We start from the raw sequence: 9,661 nt of genomic DNA on the forward strand, positions 1-9,661 counted from the left end.
AGTTCAATTGTGAGTTCTTTTAATGCCGTGAATTGTGCTCATTCCAGCCATTTCACGTTGCTAATTGGAGTGGGCCTTTGGCGTAGCGGTAGGATCCCCGCCGCTGTGCCAGACGGGGTAGGGTTTCGAACCCCGCTCCAGACAGTCCCGGCAAGTGGAGTCGGAGCTCCGGCTCTAAATTCTGGGTTGACATCCAGTGGGATATTTGCGTCCGTGGGTGTGGGTGGCCCCCCTCCCTCGTATAGGTTGTGGGAGCCCGTAAAACCCTCCCGCCATAGGACTAACCGCCCTAATGGCTGGTACAAAGATGGTTACGGTCACGGAGTGAGCGTTAATCATGGCCATAAATCCTTCCACCACTTCATACAGTTCCCCAAAGGGAACAGTGTGAAGACACGTATGACAACGACGTTGCTAATTAAATAAATGGAATGAAAAAAATGCTTTCAGGGCTTTTAAAAGTCTTTAAATTGCTTTAATTCTGTTTAAAACTACTTCAGACTCTTCAAAATAATGTAAACGTTTTTAAAAGTTTATAAAAGTTACGAAGAGCTTCATAAAAATACCAAAAACCTATTTGAAATGCTGCTCGCCATGTAAAAATACTTTGCAGCTTGTGAGAAACATTGGGGGCGTGTCCTTTTAAACTGAGACCTCAAGGGGCGTGTCTCAGTTGCACAGCGCGCTACAGGCTTCGCGCTGGCTGCACTCCTGGGCGGCGTGACGTCAGACGCTGCCCGGGAGTCATCATTTTAAAACAGGAATTCCAGGTGTCCCTGAAGGTCAACGGCCGGCGCGTCGGGTAAGTGCAGATCGGGGGCTTGCACACGCGGCAAGCCCCCGATCCTAATTTCTGCCCCATTGAGTCCATGAATGGACCAGCAAAATCAATATGCACCCGTTGCCATGGAGATGAGGGCCACTCCCATGGGTGTAGAGGGGCCTGTGGTGGTGCATTTTGGACTTTCTGGCATCCTGAGCAGCTCTTGGTCAGGTCCTCGATTTGTTTATCGATCCCCGGCCACCACACATAAGCCCTGGCTAGGCTTTTCATTTTTACCCCTCCCAGATGACCCTCATGAAGCTCATTGAGCATTCTATCCCTTAACATGGGTGGAATTACCACTCGGGATCCACACATCAAGGTCCCCCGGCACACTGACAGCTGTTCTCTTCTTGTCGAGAATACTGGCAACAGTGAGTCGCCATATGCTGGCCATCCCTTCACCGTCAAATCATATACCCGAGACAGTGTCGGGTCATTTCGGGTCTCCTTTTCTATACGAGCGTTAGTTACCGGTAGGTATTCAACTATAGTCGAATGAAATATTTCGACAGGATCCACTGCTGGTGCTTCCTCCGCAGTAGGCAGTGGCAGGCGTGATAGCCCATCAGCGTTTCCATGCTGTTTCGTGCCCTTATATTCCATCTCATAGTGGTGCGCCCCTAGAAACAGTGACCATCTTTGTAGTCGTTGCGCAGTCATCACCAGAACACCCTTCTTCAGATTAAAAATGGAGACAAGAGGCTGGTGGTCAGTCAGCAAGGTGAATTTCTGCCCGTGCAGATAGTGATTGAACTTTTTCACTCCCCACACTAGTCTGAGGGCCTCCCTGTCAATCTGGGTGTAGTTACGCTCGGCTGAGGTTAGTGATCGTGACGCAAAGGCTATTGGCCTCTCTGAGCCGTCCGAGAATTTGTGCGACAGCACCGCTCCAATGCCGTAGGGTGACGCATCACACGCCAACCGAATTGGTAGTGCTGGGTTGAAATGGGCCAATACCTATTTCGATGTGATTAGTGTTTTGCTCTTCTGGAAAGCTCGTTTACATTCGTCACTCCACTTCCATGGCACTCCAGTTTGCAGTAGGGTGTTCAGTGGGTGTAGTATTGTAGACAAATTTGGCAAGAACTTATGGTAGTAGTTTACCAGCCCGAGGAACGACCTCAGTTGTGACACGTTTTCCGGTGCTGGAGCCTTGACTACTGCCTCAATCTTTTCTGGGGACTTATGTAACCCCTCTTTATCGATAACATGGCCACAATACGAGATCTGTTTTTTAAAAAACTCGCATTTGAGGCGGTTAGCTCGGAGCCCATATTCCTTCAATCTAGTGAGCACCTGCTCCAGGTTGGCGAGGTGATCACTGTCATTTTTGCCCGTGACCAGGATATCGTCCAAATAACACTGGGTCCCTGGGATCCCTTGCAGGACTTGTTCCATTGCCCTTTGCCAAATAGCCAGAGATGATGCTACCCCGAATACCAGCCTGTTGCATTGGTAGAGACCTTTATGGGTGTTGATTGTGAGGTAATTTTTTGATGCTTCTTCTACCTCCATTTGCAGATACGCCTGGGCCAGATCAATCTTAGTGAAGCGTTTCCCTCCAGATAGCGAGGCGAAAATATCTTCAATCCGCAGAAGTGGATATTGTACGGTGTGAAGGATCGGGTTCACTGTTACCTTAAAGTCCCCACAGATGCGAACCTTCCTTGGTTCCCCAGGCGTGCTGCTCAATGACTTTTTCATCACAGGGACGATGGGTGTAGCCCACTTGCTCCAGTCTACCTTGGACAGTACTCCTGAACGTTCCAAACTCTCCAGCTCTGCTTCGACAGCTGGGCGGATCGCATAAGGTACCGGTCTGGCCGTAAAAAATTTTGGGCTTGCGTTTTCTTCGATTTTAATTGTTGCTGTCATGCCTTTTAGTGTTCCGAGTCCTTGCTGGAACACTTCTTGCATGTCGGTTAGGATCTTTGACAGTCGCCCAGGTGTGACGTCATCATCCTTTTTGGCAGCCACAGTCAGTGCTTGTATGGAATGCCAATCCAGCTGTATTTTCTGGATCCATTCACGTCCCAGTAATGGTGGTCCTCCATCTTGCAATACATACAGGTCTAGTTTTGGTGTTTCCTTACCGTTATATATAACGGTCACCCTTATTTTTCCTTTGGGGTAGACTTTTTGCCCTGTGTACGTCTTCAAAATAATTTTTGTGTCTCTCAAGGGTATGTGTGAGAATAGCTGCTCGTAGTCCCTTCGGTTTATGACTGTTAGGGCTGATCCTGTGTCCAATTCCATTTTTACCTGGACACCTGCTATCTTGAGAGTGACCCAAATGGTTCGGTGATCCTCCGTTTTGATCACATTATGTAGTTTCAGACAACTCAGCTCACTGCTTTCAGAGTCTGAACTATTCTCCGTCAACTTATGTACCTTCTTGTACTTATCTTTTGGAGATTTCTTATTGCTGGTTTTCTTTCCCGACCTGCAGACTCATGCTATGTGTCCTACTTTTCCACACTGTCTGCACACTTTGTCTTTGAACCAGTAATCGTTGTGGTCGTGTGTTGTTCTGCCGCAGCGATAGCACTTCTCTGTTCTGTATGACATTTCGTTTGTACCATATTCTTGCGGTCTGCGCTGTATCTCTGCAGCGCCCCGTGCGGCTGCTTCGTGTTATACTGCCATGCTGAAAGCCTTGTCCAGCGTAAGATCCTTTTCTGATAGAAGCCGTTGCTGGATTCCTTCACTTTGAAGCCCACACACAATCTTGTCCCTTAAAGTATCTGCTAGTCCCGTTCCAAACTGGCAGTGTTTCGATAGCTTGCGCAGTTCCGTTAAATACTCAGCATTACTTTCATCTTTATGCTGGTTCCTTTTGTGAAACTTAAATCTTTCTGCTATCAGCAGCGATGTGGGGTTCAAGTGGTCCTGTAGGATTGCCACTATGCTTTCAAAATCCTTTTCCACCGGCTTCTCTGGGGTTACTAGGTTTCGCAGTAACCCATACGTTTTTGCACCCATGGAATTCAACAATACCAGTGCTTTCCTGGCATCTGGCACTTCATTCGCCTTGCAGTACACTTCTATGCGTTCTACATCTGTCGCCCAATCTTCAACTTCATTGTCGAACGCTGTGACACTGCCACTCTTCGGCATCCCTGGGTGTGGTTAGACTGGCTAAAAATGGCATCTCCCGCGCTCTCCCTTCTTCTCCGCTGCGGCTCAAAAATGGCGTCTCCAGCGCTCTCCCTTCTTCTCCGCTGCGGCTCAAAAATGGCGTCTCCCGCGCTCTCCCTTCTTCTCCGCTGCAGCTCAAATGGCGTCTCCCGTGCTTTTCTTTCTTCCCCCGCAGACGCTGCTCAGCCCTTGAACACCGGCCGCGCTCTGCACGTTTTCCTGCGCGCCTCTCTCGTTGACGCCGCTCGGTCTTCAACCCCGGCTGCGCCCTGTGCGCTTTACCCCCTCTCTTACCCCGTCGACGCTGCTCGGCCTTCCCCTGTGCCATCGGTCGGCTCCAGCCGCCGCCGTCCGGGAAGGGTCTGCGCCGTACCTGCTGCCAGCCCATCTCGCTGGAGTCTCCGCCGGATGGTCGACGCCCGTGCCCCTGGAATCGGCCTTCTTCTGCAGAGTTGCAGGTAGGTTCAAATCAACTCGTCGCCAATGTTAAATCCGTGAATCTTGATGTATGGTGTCCTTCAACAAATAGACAGAGACTGCAGAGGAACAATCAACAGGTGTTAACTGGATGAGGGTCACTCCAAAAACTAACAGTACAGATCCCTACTCAGGGTTTATATACAGGTGTGGGCACTGCCGGTACTACAGTATACAGGAGCTGTAAAAAGTAGTTCTCCCCTTAAAGGTACATACACTACAACAGGGAGTGGTTGGAGCGAATAGTAGAGATGTTTTTATGGGGAGGCTGGACAAGGAGATGAGGGAGAAGGGAATCGAGGGTTATGCTGATAGATTTAGATGAGGAAAGACGGGAGGAGGCTCGAGTGGAGCATAAACGCCGTCGTGGACTGGTTGGGCCGAATGGCCTCTTTCTGTGCCGTATATCCGATGGAATCCTGTGTAAATGCATCTCAGCTACTCGTCTCAAATCAGGCCCTGTGCGCGCGAGTTCCACATTCTCAGCACTCTCTGGGTCAAGAAGTTTCTCCTGAATTCCTTAGTTTAGCAGCAACTTTGAAAAGGCGGAATGGGAGATACACTTGAAGTAGAAACATTCACAGGGCTACGGGGAAAGAGCAGGGGGGAGTGGGACTAATTGGACAGAATCGTTCAAAGAGCCGGCAAAGGCACGGTGGGCCGAATGGCCTCCTTGTGTGCTGTATCATTCTGTGAATGTTCAGCGATGAATCATTGTGAATGTTTGTTTGGGCCCCACCTCCTTGTTAACAATAGTAAGATTAAAATAGGTCATTAAGACACAGGTGGCTCCATAGCTCAGGGGTTAGAGCACTGGTCTTGTAAACCAGGGGTCGTGAGTTCAAATCTCACTGGGGCCTACTCAATTTTGGCTTCTCTTTCTAAGTTCACCGTCAATTAGCGACACTGTCGACACCATCAACCAAAACGGTTCATTCCGCACTTTAAACACAGCCCACAGCAGTTTCACTTACCAGCCCCAGTTTGTGACCAAGCAGATTCAATTGTGGATTTCAAAAGGGAATTGGATAAGCACCTGAAGGATCAATATTGTCAGGGCTGCGGGGGAGTGGGACGAGCTGAAGTGCTCTTGCAGAGAGCCGGCACGGGCTCGACGGGCCGAATGGCCTCCTTCTGTGCTGTAACCATTCTTCGACTCCATGATATCAAATCTCAGACCCACTGATATTTCACATTTCCTGCCTAGATTGATTCCTGGGATGAGAGGGCTGTCCTATGATGAGAGATTGTGTAGAATGGGCCGATACTCCCTGGAGTTTAGAAGAATGAGAGGTGATCTCATTGAAACATACAAGATTCTGAGGGGGATTGACAGGGTAGATGCTGAGAGGCTGTTTCCCCCTGGCTGGAGAGTCTAGAACCAGGGGTCACAGTCTCAGGATAAGGGGCTGGCCATTTAAGACCGAGATGAGGAGGAATTTCTTCACTCAGAGGGTTGTGAATCTTTGGAATTCTCTGCCCCAGAGGGCTGTGGATGCTGAGTCTTTGAGAATATTCAAGGCTGAGATCGATAGAATTTTGGACTCCTGGGGAATTAAGGGATATGGAGATCGGGCGGGAAAGTGGAGTTGAGGTCGATGATCAGCCATGATCTTATTGAATGGCGGAGCAGGCTCGAGGGGCCGAGTGGCCGACTCCTGCTCCTCTTTCTTATGTTCTTAAAGAAATTATTATTATTACTAAAAGAACAGTACTAGCAAAATTAATGGGACTAAAAGTCGACAAATCCCAAGGACCGGATGACCTACATCTTAGGATTTTGAAAGAGGTGGCCATTGGGATAGTGGACGCACTGGTTGTCATCTTCCAAAATTCTATAGATTCTGGAACGGTTCCTGCAGATTGGAGGACAGCAAATGTAACCCCGCTATTTAAGAAAGGAGGGAGAGAGAAAACGGGGAACTACAGACCTGTTAGCCTCACATCAGTAGTTGGGAAAATGCTGGAATCTATTATAAAGGATGCAATAACTGGGCACTTAGAAACTAATAGTAAGATTGGGCAGAGTCAACATGGATTTATGAAAGGGAAATCCTGTTTGACAAACCTACTGGAGTTTTTTGAGGATGTAACTAGTGGAGTAGTCAAAGGGGAGCAATAGATGTGGTGTATCTGGATTTTTAGAAGGCCTTCGATAAGGTCCCACACAAGAGGTTGGTGAACAACATTAGGGCACATGGAATTGGGATGAATATACTAGCATGTATTGAGAATTGGTTAACAGACAGAAAACAAAGAGTAGGGATAAACGGGTCTTTTTCAGGATGGCAGGTTGTGACTAGTGGGTACCGCAAGGATCGGTGTTTGGGCCCCAGCTATTCACAATCTATATCAATGATTTGGATGAGGGGACTAAATGTAACATTTCCAAATTTGCTGATGACACAAAGCTAGGTGGCAGTGTCAGTTGTGAAGAGGATGTGAAGAGGCTTCAAGGGGATCGCGACAGGCTCAGTGATTGGGCGAGAACTTGGCAGATGGATTATAATATGGATAAATGTGAAGGGAAGGGGGAGGGGAGGGAGAGGTGAGAGAGGGAGGGAGTGGGGGAGGGATGAGAGAGGGATGGGGAGGGCTGGGAGGGGGAGGGTGAGAGTGGGTGGGGGGCTGGAGGGGGAGTGGTGGGGGAGGGGAGAGGCGGGTGGGGGGAGGGGGAGAGGTTGGCGAGGAAGGTCAAGGGAGAGGGGAGGAAGAGAGAGGGAAGGGGAGGATGTGGAGGGGAGGGGCGGGAAATTTCTAAATTTGCGGATGACACCAAAATTGCGGAGAGAGATAGTCAATACCGAGGAGGACGGCAACAAGTTACAGGAGGACATTAATTAACTTGCAGAATGGGCATATAATTGACAAATGAAGTTCAACACAGATAAATGTGAGGTATTACATTTTGGTAGGAAGAATAGGGAGGTCACTTATCACTTGGAGGGTGCGAGTCTAGGTGGGGTAGAGGAACAAAGGGATCTCGGAGTACAAATACACAAATCATTAAAAGTTGCGATGCAGGTTAGCAAGGCCATAAAAAAAGCAAACCAAGCACTAGGGTTTATTTCTAGAGGGATAGAATTGAAAAGTAGGGAAGCTATCGAAACGTCGAACCTTGGTTAGACCACACTTGGAGAACTGCGTACAGTTCTGGTCACCATATTATAAAAAAGATATCGAGGCACTGGAGAGGGTGCAGAAAAGATTTACAAGGATGATACCAGAAATGCGAGGGTATACATATCAGCAAAGGATGAACAGGCTGGGTCTCTTTTCTCTTGAAATAAGAAGGCTGAGGGGTGACCTAATAGAGGTCTTTAAAATGATGAAAGGTTTTGATAGAGTGGATACAGAGAGAGTGTTTCCACTTGTGGGGAAGAGCATAACTAGAGGCCATCAATATAAGATCGTCACCAAGAAATCCAATAGGGAATTCAGGAGAAACTTCTTTACCCAGAGAGTGGTGAGAATGTGGAACTCGCTGCCACAGGGAGTGGTTGAAGCGAATAGTATCGATGTATTTAAGGGGAGGCTGGACAAGGAGATGAGGGAGAAGGGAATCGAGGGTTACGCTGATAGATTTAGATGAGGAAAGACGGGAGGAGGCTCGAGTGGAGCATAAACGCCGGCGTGGACTGGTTGGGCCGAATGGCCTCTTTCTGTGCCGTATATCCGATGGAATCCTGTGTAAATGCATCTCAGCTACTCGTCTCAAAGCAGGCCCTGTGGGAGCGAGTTCCACATTCTCACCACTCTCTGGGTCAAGAAGTTTCTCCTGAATTCCTGAGTTTAGCAGCAACTTTGAAAAGGGGGAATGGGAGATACACTTGAAGTGGAAACATTCGCAGGGCTACGGGGAAAGAGCAGGGGGGAGTGGGACTAATTGGACAGAATCTTTCAAAGAGCCGGCACAGGCACGGTGGGCCGAATGGCCTCCTTGTGTGCTGTATCATTCTGTGAATGTTCAGGGATGAACCATTGTGAATGTTTGTTTGGGCCCCACCTCCTTGTTAACAATAGTAAGATTAAAATAGGTAGTTAAAATACAGGTGGCTCCATAGCTCAGGTGTTAGCGCTACTGGTCTAATCAAACCAGGGGTCGTGAGTTCAAATCTCACTGTGGCTTCCTCAATTTTGACTTCTCTTTCTCAATTAGCGACACTGTCGACACCACCAACCAGACCGGTTCACTCCGCACTTTAAACACAGCCCTCAGCAGTTTCACTTTCCAGCCCCAGTTTGTGACCAAGCAGATTCAATCGTGGCTTTCAAAAGAGAATTGGATAAGCACCTGAAGGATCAATATTGTCAGGGCTGCGGGGGAGTGGGACTAGCTGAAGTGCTCTTGCAGAGAGCCGGCATGGGCTCGACGGGCCGAATGGCCTCCTTCTGTGCTGTAACCATTCTTCGATTCCATGATATCAAATCTCAGACCCACCAATATATCCTGATATTTCACATTTCCTGCCTAGATTGATTCCTGGGATGAGAGGACTGTCCTATGATGAGAGATTGTGTAGAATGGGCCGATACTCTCTGGAGTTTAGAAGAATGAGAGGTGATCTCATTGAAACATACAAGATTCTGAGGGGGATTGACAGGGTAGATGCTGAGAGGTTGTTTCCCCTGGCTGGAGAGTCTAGAACCAGGGGTCACAGTCTCAGGATAACGGGTCGGCCATTTAAGACCGAGATGAGGAGGAATTTCTTCACTCAGAGGGTTGTGAATCTTTGGAATTCTCTGCCCCAGAGGGCTGTGGATGCTGAGTCTTTGAGAATATTCAAGGCTGAGATCGATAGAATTTTGGACTCATGGGGAATTAAAGGATCACAGAATCACAGAAAACCCACAGTGCAGATAGAGGCCATTTCGGCCCATCGAGCCTACACCAACACATATCCCACCCTATCCCCGTAACCCCACGTATTTAATCCCCCTAACACTAAGGGTCAATTTATCATCGCCAATCAACCTAACCCGCACTTCTTTGGACTGTGGGAGGAAACCGGAGCACCCGGAGAAAACCCACGCAAACACGGGGAGAATGTGCAAACTCCACACAGACAGTCACCCGAGGCCGGATTCGAACCCGGGTCCCTGGCGCTGTGAGGCAACAGTGCTAACCACTATGCCACCGTGCTGCCCGTCCATGGTTTGTTTGGGCCCCACCTCCTTGTTAACAATAGTAAGATTAAAATAGGTAATTAAAATACAGGT

The 9,661-nt window shown here is 48.6% G+C and overlaps 1 non-coding gene across 1 annotated transcript; it reads left to right on the forward strand.

The window, feature by feature from the left end:
- Positions 1-5,228: 5,228 nt before the first annotated feature.
- trnat-ugu (transfer RNA threonine (anticodon UGU)) lies at positions 5,229-5,301 on the forward strand. Its single transcript has one exon. It is a non-coding gene; the product is annotated as a tRNA-Thr (tRNA).
- Positions 5,302-9,661: the final 4,360 nt, after the last annotated feature.

Source organism: Somniosus microcephalus, unplaced genomic scaffold, assembly GCF_052327205.1.
Source record: "Somniosus microcephalus isolate GS21.2 unplaced genomic scaffold, FLI_Smic_1.0 unresolved_chr2, whole genome shotgun sequence".
In the NCBI taxonomy this organism is placed as follows: domain Eukaryota; kingdom Metazoa; phylum Chordata; class Chondrichthyes; order Squaliformes; family Somniosidae; genus Somniosus; species Somniosus microcephalus.